Below are 17,332 nucleotides of genomic sequence, written 5' to 3'. Positions count from 1 at the left end.
CCAAACTACCCTATGACTCTGTGAGTGAAACTATCTCCTGAGTATTCCAAACAATTTATCTATGCCAATCTAGGCTTGTTAACACTGGTTTTATACTAATGTATTTATCTTATTTTTATTTATCTTCCACCCTTTTTATGTCTATGTAAAAATTTGATAATATAAACAAGCTTTCATTAAATAAAGCAGGGATTTTCTTTACAACCATACCTGATGGTAAGTGCTTGTGTGTGATCTTTTTGTAATGAGAAGCTCTTTCACACAGGTGGGGGGAAATACAAGTTATACAACAGCTGTAGTAGAGTTAACATATTCTTGGGTGGATGCCCATCTGCATTGTACTTCAGCTTGTATTACCTTGTTTGTCTTTCCCTAAATGTAAAAAAAAAAAAAAAAAAAAAATATCAAGTTTAGGTAATTCAGGGGCCATAAAGACCGTAAAGCAGGATTATATTAAGGCCAGCCATTAAGGCATTCAGGCATTCTCATGAGTTCTGAGAAGTAGAAGTTGGAAGTTTCTGATGCAAGGGAGGGACATCTGTGTAAAACAAAAAGTGAAAACTGACTGCTGCAATTGGTGGTGTACACTGTGCACTTCAGAACAAGACAGACTGTGATTTGTACATAACCCAGCACTGCTGCCTAAGCAGACTGAGATGAAAGCAGCTGCTGGACTGCTTATCTATGTCAAGATGATGGCTTTGGCTACAGGCAGTAATGGAGCTTTATGGAATTCTGTAAGTCTTGTGACAAAAAATTGGAGACACCTGTGAATAGTGAGATGTCCAAGCAGTTTGGATAGGGTTTTGTGAGCAATTATAATAGATTTAGATGTTTAAACTGTGTCTAAAGTTAAATTTTTCAGTCTACATTGTTGCATGTATGAGTCTTACTGGTTCTGTTCTTTTACAATGGACAAAATCTCTCAAACATCTATTTTTGTTGTCTCTTTGACATTTCTGAACGTTTACACAATATCTCTTTAGGATAAAGAAAGAACAGAAGAAGGTACAACACTAATTCTCTGCTTTTGAGTCAATAAAGAAGGCAACAATGATTTCTCCTAATACTCCTAAAAGCTTCAGATAATTCATTTCCTACCAAAACTACAAACTCTGCTGGCACTGTCAGTGTAGTGCAGCCCCCTTTTGCTCATGCAAAAAGCAATGCTCTGCTCTGGTGCATTTTGAGCGAGCTCTGTTGTCCATCAGGGATGCAGAGCTGACAACAACACTGGCTTGTCTACAGAGTGAACTCAGCAGCCAGCAGGGAGGGAGATTGATGTCTCTGCACCAGGAAGTTTTGGCCAGCCAAGTGCTTCTGCAGCACGACAAGACCTCAACAGCAGCTGCTTAAGTTACTCTGTAGAAAGGGTCATTTTTAGCAAACAATTTTGGTGGTATAATGGGCTACCCACTGCCATGGTTAGACAGAAAATTATTCAATTACATGGAATTAAATTATTATAGTTGCTGTTTGTTTTTGTTGTTGCTGCTGTCATCATTGCTATTTATTATTTACTAAGTGCCAAATTAGCTCACTAATGTTCATATCTGCTAAATGTAGAGAGGGGAGTTACTTTAACACATACACAGGCAGCTACGTAGGTGTGCACAGCCATTTGTTCATAAAGGGCTGGGTCAGGATGTTCTTACAGAAGTCACCATAGAAATATCTCCTAAATGTAAGCTTAAATGGAACACATGACAAGGAGAAATACTGTCTTGATGTGTGTACGTGTGTGTGTGTGCGTGTATATATGTATATAAAGTATTTTCAAGCTTTAAATAAGTAGGAAGACGAAAAGGGTTCTTAGGACCATTCTCTGGAAGAATAAAGAGAATGAGGCAGAAGAACATGCTCCTGTAAAAAAAGGCTCTGCTGAGCTCCAGAGGTCTCCAACAGTAAATGTTTGATACTCCTCATTCTGTGATCAGGCCTCCTGTAACAATGTAGGGAAAATATTCCTTCTAAATCTTAATATTCCCAGTTTGTTTTGGGGTGGAAGGCTGTACAAACTAAAAGATAAGACCCTATATCCATAACAAATCACAGAAATATTGTATGAAGTTATTTTTCTCTCTACTTCCTTCATCTTCTGCTATTTAAATTTATTTGAAACTGGAACTTATGGAAGTAGAGGTTCTTAAGCCTCACATCTTGCTTTGAAAGTTTAAAAAGTGCTGTAGTGCAACTCAGGTCAGTTAATTACCCAAAGCAGTATTTTAATGCTTTTAAGCAAAATACTCACCTTGTGAGAGGTTGAAATACAGAAAGAATTCTGCAACAAGTATTAAAAACCACAGACTACTTATTTAAACAGTTAAGTCACTCTTCATCTTTTTATCTGGTTTTTTTTTTTTTTTTTTTCTTCCTGGGTTTATTTTACAATACATATATCCATCTTTTCAGGAATTGTTTTATGTCCTTTGAATCCATGTATCCCAAATGGTTTATTACCACATTTTGCCTGGGTCACCTCTTCAAATGTCCTTCCTGAAGTTCTTCACTTTGTTCACCCTCAATCTAGTTTCTTTTATCCAGCTCCCAACTTTCCAATTCCAGTTACTCACACAGTTTTAAGGATTAAAGTATCATTTTATTTAATGGAGTGTGCACAGCTATATTTCATTATTGCCAGAAAAATCCATATGCCACATTTTTAAAAATAAATCCCCACTAGAAATGTTGGAAACCTTACAGACTTTGATTGAGTTGCCCCAGGTCAAATTGAGCATCTGGGAAAGAACTTCTGCCTAGGAAATGGTTGTGCATCCTTGAATACTCCAGTGGCTTAGCTCTTGGAATAGGTTTTGGTGATGCTGTGTATAAAATACAAGAATATCATTAAATATTTCCATATCCCATGTCTTTTCTTCTTCACTGTTCTGCCAGCCCAATAGCATACATATGCCATTGTGGTACCAGTTAATTATTAATACATATATCAATAGAATATGGTTAAATAGTGTTCACCAGATACATAATTTTTTATAGGCTGGCTTTTTTCTATTCCTTTTGGCATTGCATGCTATTCACAAATCAGTTGCTAATCTATTCAGTGTTTAAGGATAAGGGTCTGAGCCAAAAGCCCTTTGAAGTCAGTGGAAAAAAACCCCATGGACTTCAAAGAGCTCTAGATCAGCCCCTAACAGAAAAAGATCACAAACACATATTAGACTATCAAGTTACTTATAAAGCCATTCGCATATCTTTAGACACAGTAAACACATTGCTGTCAGAGCAATTAAAAGCTTGCATCCAAAATCTAAATGTTAAGATAGTCTGTTACGGAGAACATCTTATTTTCTTTCTGGGGAAGAAATGTAAATCTAGGTAGGGAACAAATGGATTGATAATATGTACCAGACACTGTATGTGCTTTACATTACTATATATGAAGGATCTGATAAAAAGAAGGCCTTGAATAAATACATTACACTGTGTCATGCAGGTTCATTTGAGTGTTTTATCATACTGTATGTTTGGAAAGGCTATAAAGGTTTGAAAATAATCTGATATTTGTAACATATCCTTTTCCCTCTTTTTTGTATAACATGATATATATATAACTTGTCATACTCTCCTTTTAATATTTTAGATTTATGAAATTAGTTAAAAACTCCTGCTTAAAAATCCTTTTTCTTAATATTCATGCTGCCTCAAAATATCTCATGCACAATGTAGAGCTCATCCACTGTTGCAGATTCCCCATAGAGTTCTAAAGCTCCAGGATTTGGATCTTAGTAATTTTTGTTTGGAAGAATCCCAGAATATTTATTTTTATGCTGTACATTTAATATGGATACTCATATGACTTCTATCTTTACCATAAAGTCACTGCTAAGAAGCCACTATCATTGTCTTTTACAAGTGTCAGAAAACAGTGCAGCTGTGTAAATGGAGAGATCATTCTCCCTTTTTGTGGTCTAGAATTTAGGCATGTACATAGCTGGGGCATAGTGAAGACAGAAGTGGAAGCAGACACAGAAAAAATGGATGAACAGAAAAGAAATATTTAAGCAGATATTTCCAGAAGGTGATTTATCCCTCCCAAAACCTCACACCTTTTAGAAAGTGTGGAAAAACCTTTGTCCGAAGATCAATATTTGTCTAGTCTGGCTCTCAACAGAGTACAACCACTTTAATTTAGTTTAACTATCTCATTGTAAGATAGTGTGAGTAACTAATAATCTCAGCAAAGAGTGAGAAAACTGTTAAAATAGGAAGAATTTTCCTTTACAATTAAGTGGTAAAAAATATAAACCAAGGACATGCAAATAAAGCATAGCTCTTAGAACCCTTAGCTTCTAATGGCAGTGCAGGCAGATGCCTCTTGGCCAGCTGGGCTCCACATAAATATCTATATCTATAAAACTGCATATAAGTATGCAATATTTGTAAACATATACTTTAGATTAAAGGGCAGCATTAAAACACAGGAGAAATGAAGAAAGAAGCCTTCCGAAATTGCATTTTTTGCAGAATGGGGACAGAGATGAGCTGATACAAGTAAATGTCAGAGAACTGCAAACACCCAAGCTGTAATCTACCAGCTCGCGTCTGGTCACACATCTTAGAGAGGAGACTGATAGGAAGGCATACATAAATCTCTGGGACAGGGTTCAGTGAGGAGTGTTTTACACACAAGGGGTTTCAGCACAGCATCTTAAACACTTAAATGCTGACTTGCTTAGAAATATGTGTGGAAACATTTTAAATACAAAAGTTTCAAGGATCTTTCTCTGTGAACATGAATGTTTCATTGTGATTTCCTTGGGAATATACGATTAAAGTTTAGCTTGTGCTTGACCTTTACTGAGCAACAATAGAGCTAACAGAAGTTCAAGTTCAAAATCCCTTTCATCACAATGAGGCTTATTTCAATTTTCATTCTTGTTTTTTTCAAAAAAAGTGGAGAAAGAAAAAAAAGAAAACTATTCAAGTATAGTACTATAATCTATGTTCTTCATTTTAATGTCTTTATTACTTATTTTGTTCTTTTTTCTCCTTTTTCTCTTTTTTTTTCCCTATTTTTTTCTCCTATTTGGCCTGCTTTTCTTTTTTATTTTTCCTTACCGATACTCACTTCCCCAATCCCAGGAAAAAGGAGTAAGTGTAAGTGAAAAGGAAGTGAAAGGGAAAAATAAATTAAAATGTTGAGGAAAAAGAAGCATTTTTTAAAAAATAAAGACATATTTAAATGAAGAAAAATTAAAATTCAGGGGGAAAAAAATATCTTTGGAAAATACTTCATTGTATTTTCTCCAAGTCTGTCACCTTCTCATAATGTAATATCATTTTCAATTCCATTGCATGTTTTGTCCTATAATATTCTGGACTGTTTGAATCAGTGAATATTCAGAGAGATGTAGGGTGTGTTTTTGACATCAAGAACTCATGCTTAGCACAAGATTCTGCTAAAATGTCTTTAGTTTCCAGCATACTGCTAATCATAGCCTTTGCCATAGAGAGGGAAAACCTTTCCATTTGCTAAAACAAACATTTATTTAATTTGCCTTGTTAAATTTAAGCCATTCCCCATTTTAAAACTTCTCATTGATTTTACATTCACTCCTCTGATGTAAAATCATCAGCTACTGATTTTACATCTGTCTTTTAGCTGCTGCTGCTCCTGAGCTAATCTCAGTGACTGGCATATTGTACCAAGTTAGGATTTCTCATGCTATTGAAGCTGTGGGTGGAATTGAGACAGGCTGAGACACCTCCAGCCCCTCACTACTGCAGACACTGCAAAGAAGGAAGCCATGAACAACAATTGCAAAATATTAGCACAAAACATCACCCTACTGCAAGTAGCGGGGGGGATGATATTTCTTTGCTATATTTCTTTGCTGGTGTTTTGTCATGTGCCTTGTCTCTGGTTCCTTAATGCAAAGTCATTAAATAAAATGTAAACCTCCTGGGTGAGATTCATCTGCCAAAACACAGCTGTTGACATCTGAGGCAGTCACTTGAGTCTCTATAATTGATGGAGAATCAAGCACATTTAAGGCACAATTCATCCAATCCTAAGGTGCAAGTCAAAAATGGGTCATTGAATTGTGCCCTAAATGTTCCTATTTCACTTTATTAATGGAAAGAGAGACTGAAGTATGGACTCCTTTACTTATTTCTGCTCTACAGACACTTCACACAAGGTGAAATGCCTTGCACCCCTAGGCCAGGCCCTGGAACAGGCTTAGCTGAAGGGAAAGCTGATGAATAATTAAAGCTCATTGCAAGACAGTATCCTCAGAGACAAAGTGCTCTGAACAGGAGAGGATGATCACCCGAAGCAACCACATAAGGCTCCCGTGGATTGTGCTGTGGTGCTGCAAGTTATGAGCAATGATTTCCCACAGTAGGTTCCAGAGGTGGCAAATGAGACTAGTGTCAGAGATACTGCCTGAGCATCCAGAGAAACTCATTCTCCTGAAGAGATCTGAAGCTCCTGAGCTTCTAAATGAACTCATGCAAGTCTCATAGATTTTGGAAGGTAGGTAGCTTGCCAAGAATACTCATGATTTTTCTTTTAATAGCTGTATATTTATAAAGAGAATGCTTTTTAATGTTCAAAAGATTTGCCTCAGAATTAATTGGAGAAAAATAAACCATGCGAATGCATCTATATTTTTTCTTGCTTTTTTAACACATTCTAAGTCACTGGCAAAATGCTACAGTTGATTTTGTCTAATCTTATGCTTGCCACAAAATAAAAAGCCCAGGGTATGACTCACATACTTTCCTTTCTGAACTTCAAACAGTAGAATAAATGGGGCATTTGGCCACAGTGATATGTAGGTGTCATTTGGTGTAATTGATCTCATTTCTTATCTCTTCTCTGAAAGAATATTTCTAAGAAATGGTGCTTCCTGACATTAGAAGTAAAATTTATTATTATGGCACAGAGATATATTACAGATAGTTATTTAAAATGTCTAATGATACAGAAATCATTTATTTGTTGTGTGTGTGAATTAAACCCATCACAATGCCACAGGACTAATAATAATGTATCTCCTATTCCTGAACCTTAGATTTCTTATACTTTCCAATTTTTGGCTTATTTTTCTTAGAGAGCAGAAAATGTTGAAACAGAAAAAAAAAAAAATATATTAAAATGGGTGAGATGCTTTCCATTCTGTTTAATAAAATAAGTTTTTCAAAATAATACTGAAAGCTTGTAAACTGCTTCTATACAGTGATGGAAAGAATACAGAGAAACATCAGCTGAATTGCCATATTAAAAAGGACCTATTTCCTTACATTTTTCTTTCCCAGTTCTGTTAACTCTTGTACAAGGTAACTGCAACTTATGCATCTGAGCTGAAAGAATCTGATCAGTGGCATGTGCTAACCAACCTCGACACTAAGATATTTAGGGCAGCTGTCAAGCACCACAATGATATTTAGGGCAGCTGTCAAGCACCACAACTATCTTCCATACTTCTTTTCAGAATTAATTAGTAGAAGAACAGCCTTTAATACACATGTTCTTGCCAAGATGAACTTGGAAGGAATCTTGTTCTACTCCCCACTACTTCCTGTTCCCAGCAAACCTCTAGAGGAGATAAATGTGCAAAATCTTAAGCTATCCACCTCCTGTTACTGCAGGTGTAAGCCAGGAGTTACAAGAGGTAACTTCTAGCAAATATTTCTGCTGCGACAAAAGAAATCAGCCAGTTTGGTAATACCTGGCTTCAGAAATCCAAGCAATTAACTATTTCAATTGATTATATTGAAAATATAGCTACTTGCTCCAAGTACTAATTTAATTTGCTTTAGTTGTATTCAGAGTGTGAATCTGAACATCTGTCTTGTGCCAAATAATTTAAGGAAGTACTACAGAGGTTTCAAAACTCACCTGTAAGTCTATGGTTAGAAGGGAGGACTGCCTGCACTACCCTCAGTCTCCATTTGCTTCACAGGCTGATGGGACTGCCTTGAAAATTTTCAAGACCTCCCCCCTGACTTTGGCTGATCCTTGAAATACCAGAGGTCTTCTCAGTACTTCAGCAATCTTTTTTCTTCTATCTCATCCTTACGCCAAAGGGCACTGACAAAGGAAAATAAATAAATTTAAGGAGGTAAGTTTGAAACTTGAATCAGATTGAAGCTGGTACAGATATTTGGAATAATTTTCCTTTTACCTGAATGGGTGACTAAAATAATTCAGACAACCTTGCTTTTACTGGAGTTGTTTTGCTGTTGTCTCATTTTATTTTTGTGGTTCCATATCAACTTGTTTTTTTTTCAGATCCACTCAATCCCATTTTAGTTCTATGTGTATTTTATCAGTCCTCCTTTGGCTCACATTGTGTGTTTTTTCCTGAACAGTTTTATTTATTTATTTACATGCAAACAGACATATTTCAGGATTTTTTTCTAGTCCTGTGTAGTCAAGGAAGTGGAAAAAAAACCTTGTTCACATATTGATACAGAAAACAGTTGCCACCATAGTCAGACATGAGCTAAGATTACAACAGTCCAACTCACATGATTTAATTTTAGCTGTCTATAAATTATAGGCTCCATCAAAACTGGTCATCTAGTCTTCCTTGATAACAAAAAGAGACATGTCAACATCTCCACATAGCAGTTAATTTAAACTGTTTTATATGCCTTGTTTTTTTAAGATTGGAAAAGTCATCCAGAAGCAAAATTATTGCTCTCTCTTGACTGAAGAGGAAATTTGTACATGGCACTTTTATCTCTTAGAAAACGAACCTTCAGTGAAATCATTCCAATGGTACAGACAGGAAGGCACACAGGAATTCCATTTCACTCTCCTGACCAAAAAAATGCTTGCATTTGACTTGATTGGCTATTTTAGTAGCTCCATTTGTCTTTTTTTTTTTTTTTTTTTTTTATTGTGTCCACCTGAGATTCTTGTAATAAAACCATATCATTCTTGACAAACTTTATTCTGAAGGTCTTGCAGTAGTTAATGATGTAGTTCTTACATTCCTGTTCTCTTTTTGGCCTTGCTGCTTTAAAGCACAGTCCTCAATGCAATCATGTCAGAAAAAGGAAAACATTATCAACTACCCAACACCCTCAGGATTTAACAATGTCACAAATGTTGAGTAGAAAATTTTAACTGCCTGTCTCCCTCCCCCTCTCACCACACCCTTTCCCTAAATCTGTGGGTACTTGATGCTAGTTAGCTCCTGGTTTGGGTTTTTTTTTTTTCCCTTTTTCCTCCTCAATTTCCATGCCTAATGAGCCTGAGCTGAGTTAATAATGGATGTAATAAGTAATGACTCATTGTTTTGGGGCCTGTGTGTCTCTGTGTGCAGTAGAAGAGGAAGCCAGGGCTCCGATGCCATTTGTTCTGCCATGTCACTTGCCGCCAAGCAATGCCACTCATCAATAAAAGGCAAGATGACGGATGAGTTCATTTAATGGAATTCCTCCGAGTGAGCTGCAGCCACTGCTCTTTGTAGGCTTGTTCTCTTGTTCCTTGAGCCTCTCTCTTTCTCAGTCTCTCTTACCCCCTCTCTATTTTTTTTAAATATTCAGGACAGTTGGAAAGTGTGGCTGGCTGAGACAGCTGCCATTCTTGCCAGCAGCTCCTTCTGCTCTTAACAACTGCTATCCTAAATCAAATCAAGAGCTCTGAGCAGGGAGATTAGATCAGCACCACCTCATAATGACATCCAACAGTGTTGCCTGCCCCTCTCCCACTTCACTGGTCAAGGTGAGTATGGAGGGAGGCTGGCTAATCATTTGAGGAGGAAAAGGGTTTGAGTGTTCTCAGTACGGCCCTGTGCATGCTGAACAGTTAACAAAATCCTGTTTCTTTGGAAAAGTATCAGGCTCTGTCTTCATGCCTAATCTACAGTACTGCATGTTTCCAAAACCCTTTTAGATTAGCTAAACAGGGTATTATTTCAGTTCCCACATACATGCATCTGCTCAAAACAATGAATGAGGTTTCCTTCTGTCTCCCTGTTCCCAGGTTCTTCTTCCTCCATCTGCTTCTTCTGATTTGTCTTTCCCTATTTTTTAATTCCAAGTATAATTTAAGAAAATATTTTTTCCCATACTATTTATGCAGGTGAAAAATGCTGCTGGAACAGACCTTTAGCTCAGGATAATCAGGAGAAATTCACATGTCTGTAGGTTAATGGATGTCTGGTCCCATTAAGTTCAGCAGGTTAGGATAAAACATGTAGAGTAGAAGAAAAGTCAGGACAACTTTATCCAAAACTGTCTCACATCTAAGTTTCCAATTCAATAAGAAACTTTGTTGAACAAGAAGTTCCTTCCTTCCATTCCTGGTAACATAAATAGAGGTAAAACCATCTGCTCTCACTAGTTTTTACCTGTTAGGTTAATTCCAGTACAAACTGGGTATCAGTAGATAACTCAGTTTGTGATGGAATTAATATTTTGTTGAAGCTAGAATAAGAACTTTGTCCATTTCTGTTAGTAAATTCAGAAAGTTTATCATGTTGTGTTGCTTTTTCATTTTATATACGTATGTACATATGTGTAATATATGGTGGGTGTGTGTATATTTACATAAAATAAGTAATAATACTCTGGTTATTTATAATTTCTGGGCAGACACCCAGCTTGGGTGACCCTGCTATGTTATCACTGTACAATAGTTTGAGATATGTTTGATGTGAAAAACCATAATATTTATTTTTAACCCTGCATTTTTATAGTATAATGGTTTGGACTCTGATCACAGAAGGCCAACAATCAAAAAAAGGCAAACTTACCAATTTTACTCTGTCACAGCTTAAAATTTTCTGGGTCACCAGAGCTGAATCTTCCATTTACTTTGCTTTTGTGAAACCACTTTTGCAGGTGCTAAATCCGGCTCTTGGGGCTTCAACATAGGAAGGATATGACACTGTTGAAGTGAGTCCACAAAAGATCACAAAGATGCTCAGAGGGCTGAAGCATCTCTGCTATGGAGACTGAGTGTAGAGTGTGTTCACCTGGAGAAGAGAAGGCTTCAGAGTGGCATTAGACACCTTTCCAGCGCCTAAAGGGACTCCAAGAGAGCTGGAGAGGGACTTTGTCCTGTCACTCTAGGCCCTAGTGCAAAGGGGAATATCTTCAAACTGACAAGAGTGTAGGGTTAAGTGAGGTATTAATAAGAAATTATTTACAATGAGGGTGGTAAGGCACAGGCACTGGTTTTCCAGAGAAGTTGTGGCTTCTCTGGAAAACCAGTGCCTCTGGAAAACCTGTGCCTTCCATGAAACATTCAGGTCTGGGTTGGCCAAGACTTGGAGCAACCTGGGAAGGTGGAAGGTCGTTCAGCCCATTGCAGGTGTTTGGACATTGATGAGTTTTAGGGACTCTTGTAATACAACCCAACCTGTTCTATAATAACTATAGTATGGTGTACAAGTGCAAACAACTTTAATTAAAAAGAAGATACCCAGATTCAAGAGATTTCTGCTCTTTGAACAGCTAAACAACTGTAGGCTTGTGCAAATTTTCATGTCAATGTAGATTTTTTTTAAGTATCAAAAATCTGGGAATGAGAAGCAATTCCCCAGTGTCAAAACTGGCTAAAGAGAAGGTGTTGGAAACTGCAAAGCTTCATCTTTGTTTTCTTGTTTATCATGATAGTGCCTTGGACATCACTAAGAATGACATAGGTAAGAACTTTAATTAATCAGTGGGAAAAGGGTAAACTATACTAGGGTGGATAATTAAAAGGAAGCACTCGTGGAAGGAAATATTTTCTTTGGTCTGTAGCACATCTAAGAGTGCTAATTAATAACTTAAGCAGTCAGCTTGGGAGATTGTTTTATATTTCCTAGAGCATGAGTGCACGTTAGACTCAATCTAGCTGCCTTGGAAAAAAGATTGTGGGTTTTTTTTGAGAAGGGTGTGTATAGGTAGCTTAGCAAGGAATAAAGGACGATATTAAATATCCCATGGACAAAAAGTGTATTAAATAAACTATATAGTAATATACAAAAGTATATTAAAAATCCTATGGAGTATAGACAGCCAAGAAAGAGATTAACAGAGCATCGCATTTTATTGCTGAGCACAAATGTTCCATTCCTTTCTCTGAGCTCCTAATCAGCATTTTTCATTATTTCCCTTCCCCTGTATTTGGCTCCTGTGCCTCAGTGCCCATAGCAACACTTCCAGTAGTGTTAAAAACTAGATACTGCAACCACATTCCCAGGCTGAGAGCTTTGCCAAGGCCTACATTTGATCCAGCTAGGAGCACATGCCTGCTCGGTGGTACAAGGTCATAATAATAATTCTCCCTTCAGGGGCAAACAGTCTTAGGAATGATCCCCCACTATTATCCTCTACTATCTTGGCTCATTTTGATCTCAGTTGTTATTAAGCTCATTTTATGCTGCAGTAGGAGCAGCTTGTTTACTTACAGAAATGGTTATTCAGAAAGTGGATGCCTACAATGAGACCAGAAGCCTGTGTGAGTGTGTCTCTTCAAGTGTGTGTGTGTGTGTGTGTGTGATGTATGTAGGGAGAGAAAATTGGTTTGTTTTAGGGACACACCATTCCTTTGAACTCCACAAAAATACGAGCCCTTTCTTTGATGGGCTTTCCTTTGGTTTTGGTTTGTTTCATTTTTGCCTTGCCCCAGTTTTCTGTCTGTAGTGTCTAATGTACATTTCAATGGATGGGAATGATGACAGAAGGCATTTTCAATCCCTTGAGGCATCGTTGCAGCCTCTGAAATGCTTTGGTACTGAAGCATTCTGAAGAGAAGAAAAGAAATCTTTTATTCTTTTATTTTTCTTCTCCCCCCACCCTGCCTTCTACTTATATCAAGATGGAATCTCAGTTGCTGGGGAGAGAGAGTGGGGTGTTCTTTTGATTCTAAATGGCATCTTTTTCCTCCCCAGCCATTTTCTTGATTGAGTTTTTTTCTCATTTCCCCCTTTCTCCTCCACTCCCCAAATTTTGACCAGACTGGGTCCCACTACTGAGCACTCAGTTGTATAAATGAATACTCCATCACAACTGTCTCTTCATCCAAAGGAGTCAGGAGAATATTTAAGTTTATTACAATGAAGAAACATGGTTAACAGGAACACTGGGGGTCAAGCTGAGTGTAGGAAATGGCACAGTAGCAGAAACTATTGGCAGAGAAGACAACAGAAGCAAAACTGGATGATTTTGTAGTTGACTAGAACAAGGAGAGAGATAGCTGTATGATCGCATTTGTCACTGACTCAAACTTAACCAAAATATTTGCAAGGTTGGCAAAAAGAATCCACAGCAGGATTTGAGCCAGTAAATAAAAAAGACTTCCCAAAATCTTTGTAAATGAACAAAATCACTTAAGATGAGGCACCAAGACCCAGCAACCAAGTCACTTCTGTTTGAAGCTACATCACTTTTGTTTGTGCAACTGGTGGTGGTGGTCCCAGTGTATACTAAAACAATGTATAGATTTGAAAATAACACTGACATGAATCTGGATATAGCCTGTAAGCTGGCTCACAAGGTCAGAACTCAGTATTAGATACAGGTAATATCTGCAACATCGATGGTCATTTCCCTTCTCAGATCTAGGAGGAGAGAGAAGTCAGTCTCCTTTTGATTTCAGATTTCTGCTTGTCACTTTTCTGTAGAACAAATCATAAGGTCAGAGAGTTTTCTTGACCGTTGTGTTTCATCCAACTAGATTGCATCATTATGACAAGAATGTTTAATTTCCAGCATGAAAGCCACAAAAGACCCTGTTTACATAACCGTAATATTTCACATGTGTGTATTTGCAGCTAAGCATGCAAAGTAGGATAAAGCTGTAGATAGTTTCTTAGCCTTTGTGTGGATGAACAGAGATGGTGTTCTGGGTGGTCTTGAAGGCACTGACATGTCATAATCATGTTGATAGATAATGGCCCTGTATAGCCAGGATAACGTCCTTCTTTTTTCAGTCTGTTCTTTTATTTCAGCTCCTTTCTACAAAGTTTAACATAGGATAACCTGAGGTAGCACAGCATTTCTTCATCTTTATTTTTAAGGCAATTTAGGGATTTATATAGTTCAGATGTAATTCTGACAATTACAGAATTGATTTCTATAATATCGCTGTGTTAATACACATGTGCAAACACATTTGTTGTAAGAGTTACTATACATTTGAAAAACAAAGGATGGTTCTGAGCCACTCTGTCTCTCCACTTTTTTGCAAAAAAAGTCCATACCTGGCTTGTGTGTTAGAAAACTTGAAAAAAAGGCATCTTCCTCACTCATATGAAAATATATCAGCCTCAATTTCCAATCTGTCACATATTGTGTACTATATTTCTTAGTCATACAATAGTGTTTTTTAATTTACTCCACATACACTGGTCATAAGAGTTGTTTCATATTCTTAAGTCCATTTACACCTTCCTTTACATTGAACATAAGCTTATTTCTTACTACAGTTTTCCACTTAAACTTGACCACTTAGCAGAGTGATCCAGAAGAAAGCAAGATGTGATCTCTACCTATGTCATTGAAGTGGCCATATTTGGAAGCTAAGATTGTCCTCTACTCCCAACATATGGTTTCATTGAATTTTTCAGATCCTCAAGTTTATTTTAGCTCTGCAATGTGACTCCACATTAATGGATGATAATCAACAGAGTGAATTTCTCCATCCTCACCATCAGCTGCAAGACCAAATTTACACTAATGGCTCTGTGACCAACTAAAGGAGCCCAGGCACTCATGAAGAACATCAAGTTAATTGAATGCATCAGGAATATTGCATGCAAGTAGATGGACTCCTTTCAGCTTCGATTAGTTAAATGTTTGTAAAAGATATTAATTTAATTCTAATGTGTATGCAAAAAGAAAATGCAACATCCAACAACTATGAAAATATTTATGCACAGTTTCCTTATTTACCTTCTATGTCCCTGTGTCTGAAGAAATAATGAAATTATCATATACCCCAATCTAAAATATTTTTTTTATCTGCCTGGGGTTTATTCCCACCTTTCTTTCTTCTTTGCTGTGCTTTATGTGATGTACTGTTCATCCCTATTACCTCTTTATAGCTGTTTTGTTAAAGTTCATACCACAAAGACCTGTAAAAGAAATTTATGACTCTTGGGTTTTCAGCAAATTCTAAATAACCATAACATGAACATGAAACATTAATTAAAGACACTGGAGTCTAAGTTATAACAGAGATGCTGACATTTAAGCCCCTTGTACCATGTAAATTAAAAATGGTATGACAAACAGTGAGTAATTTGATGGTCAGGGGTTCATATAGATAGCTTAATATCTTTGTCATGAAAAACAGTCCGTCCTTGGTTTAACCCATACTGAACAGCCCAGGGGTCTGGTTCATAAAGCATGACACTGCCTAAACATTTTTGCAGTAATTCATGCATCAGTCTGAGACTAAAGTCAGACTTAGTCTCATCAGTCCTTGAGACTAAACAAATGCACAGGAAATTTCTGAACTAAATGCATTAACGCAAAGCTAAATTCAGTGTGTCAGTCTTGCCTCTGGTTTGGCTACCAAGATTTATGCATTCTTGCCTAGAAAATCCAATTACACACATTTAACATATTTTTCAAATCTGTTTAATTGATTGTTTGTTTAGTTAACACAAGTCTTCCACAATGTATCTGTACCACTGAAACCTCAAATTGCTGGTCGCATCAAAGACACCCCTTGTCTTAATCAAACTACAACAGAAGAGGCAACACATGTTTTTCAAATTGTGGAACATGCATGCTTATATATTCTTTATGTTCATATAAGCAGTGGTCTAGCATATCCAAAGAGTTACTGTTGAGTTATTTCATGACATCTCCTTAACCAAAGCAGATCTGAGTGCCTGAGCAGGGCACAACAGGGAGGCTGGAATAGAATACCTCTAATAGTCCCATAACCATTCTTTGATTCTGTGATTTTATAATCAGTGGGAATGCAATTTTCTCATATGCTAATGATATGAGGAATATACGCATGAGATACATAGATATCTAGAGAAGACCAGATCACAGTCATGGAAACACAGAACCATTTAGGCTGGGAAAATTCTCTAAGAACTTGGAGACCAGTCCTTAACCTAACACTGCTAAGCCAAATCTCATTGTCTGCTGAATACCTCCAAGAATGATGACTCTGCTACTTCCTTGGGAAGTCTGAATCATGGAACAATTCAGGCTGGAAGAGACCCCAGGGGGTCATCTAATCCAATTTCCTACTACCTCTACATTCACTTTCATTAGGGTCTTCAGGGGTTTCTCTGATTCCCTATAAAATCCTAAAAGTACTGATACCTTATCCTTACAATTAGAATTAAAGAAGTGAATTTGAACAAAATGTGGCTGTCAGAGGAATGGTTCTTCAGGCTACAGGCCATGTATATATTCTTCCTCCCTTGGAAATGACAGCTGAAAGAGGAGATATAAGGGAATCTAGGTTAACTGAACATTCCTCACAATTTTCGTGAAGCAGGAATCAGGTCCTGTGTGTTAAGCAATGAAAAATAATTTTCTGAAATAATTGCCTCAACTGCTTGTAAAAGGGAAATGTACCCTTAATCGCATATTTAATTTTGACTCTACAGATAGTTAAATTATAAGTCTCGTCAAGCACTTAATTAAATATTTTGGTAAAATGTAACCAAGAGAAAACCTGAGACAAAATCAGCAGTTATTTCTTGTGCAGAACCAGAAAATGGGTCCAATATGGGTGGTGAGTCCCTCCTAACTCAGAATACACTATGATTCCAGGATTCTAAGTATATTCAGAAAATTTGTTTAAATTCAGTCTAGAAAGAGAAGTACCTGTATTTTTCCAGGTTCATAATGCTTCTGACTCTAGTTGCTGAGCTGGATTGGCATGCTACAGAGACTTTTCTACTGAAGAATCTAAAGATAAGAACTGGAAAACAAGGAAGTTGTCTTGATAACTTATTCTGAGTTCTTCACCTTTACTTCAGATTTGTTCCATCGCTTTCCTTGCCTTTACCTCCTGCTTTGTGCAGTTATTTAATATCACTAGTTCTGTAATTTCAGAATTTCTGTAATTGAATACGATGTTCCCTCCAGTGGAACCCTCACCTTGATAAATTGCCAAATAGTAATTATTATTCCTTACAGAGCCTGAGATATGGAGTCATGGCTGTAATTTCTAAGGCTTGAGTGCCAAGAAATTTATGCTATACTTCTCTTCATCAGAGTTTTCATCTGAGATCATATTTCAAGCCCTTTCCTTTGATGATATGATTAAGATAATTCCTCTATGAAGTTCAAGCCTCTGTGAGATATTCAAGAAGGAACCTGATAGTTCTTAAGCTTTATTTGCCTCCCCTATGAATATCAGCAATGTATGAAGGGAAAAAAGCAC

At 37.0% G+C, this 17,332-nt stretch overlaps 1 long non-coding RNA gene across 1 annotated transcript; it reads left to right on the top strand.

Annotated features, from left to right (window-relative positions):
* The first annotated feature begins 420 nt into the window (after nt 1-420).
* Nucleotides 421-16,771, top strand: LOC146763790 (uncharacterized). The gene is made up of 3 exons (XR_014951071.1): nt 421-6,499; nt 7,932-8,090; nt 14,541-16,771. It is a non-coding gene; the product is annotated as an uncharacterized LOC146763790 (long non-coding RNA).
* Nucleotides 16,772-17,332: the final 561 nt, after the last annotated feature.

The sequence above is a fragment of the Lonchura striata genome, chromosome Z (assembly GCF_050655825.1).
Source record: "Lonchura striata isolate lonStrDom1 chromosome Z, ASM5065582v1, whole genome shotgun sequence".
NCBI classification, from domain to species: Eukaryota; Metazoa; Chordata; class Aves; order Passeriformes; family Estrildidae; genus Lonchura; species Lonchura striata.
The sequence above is the reverse complement of the archived record's forward strand: the minus strand, read 5'-3'. Positions and strand labels throughout refer to the sequence as shown.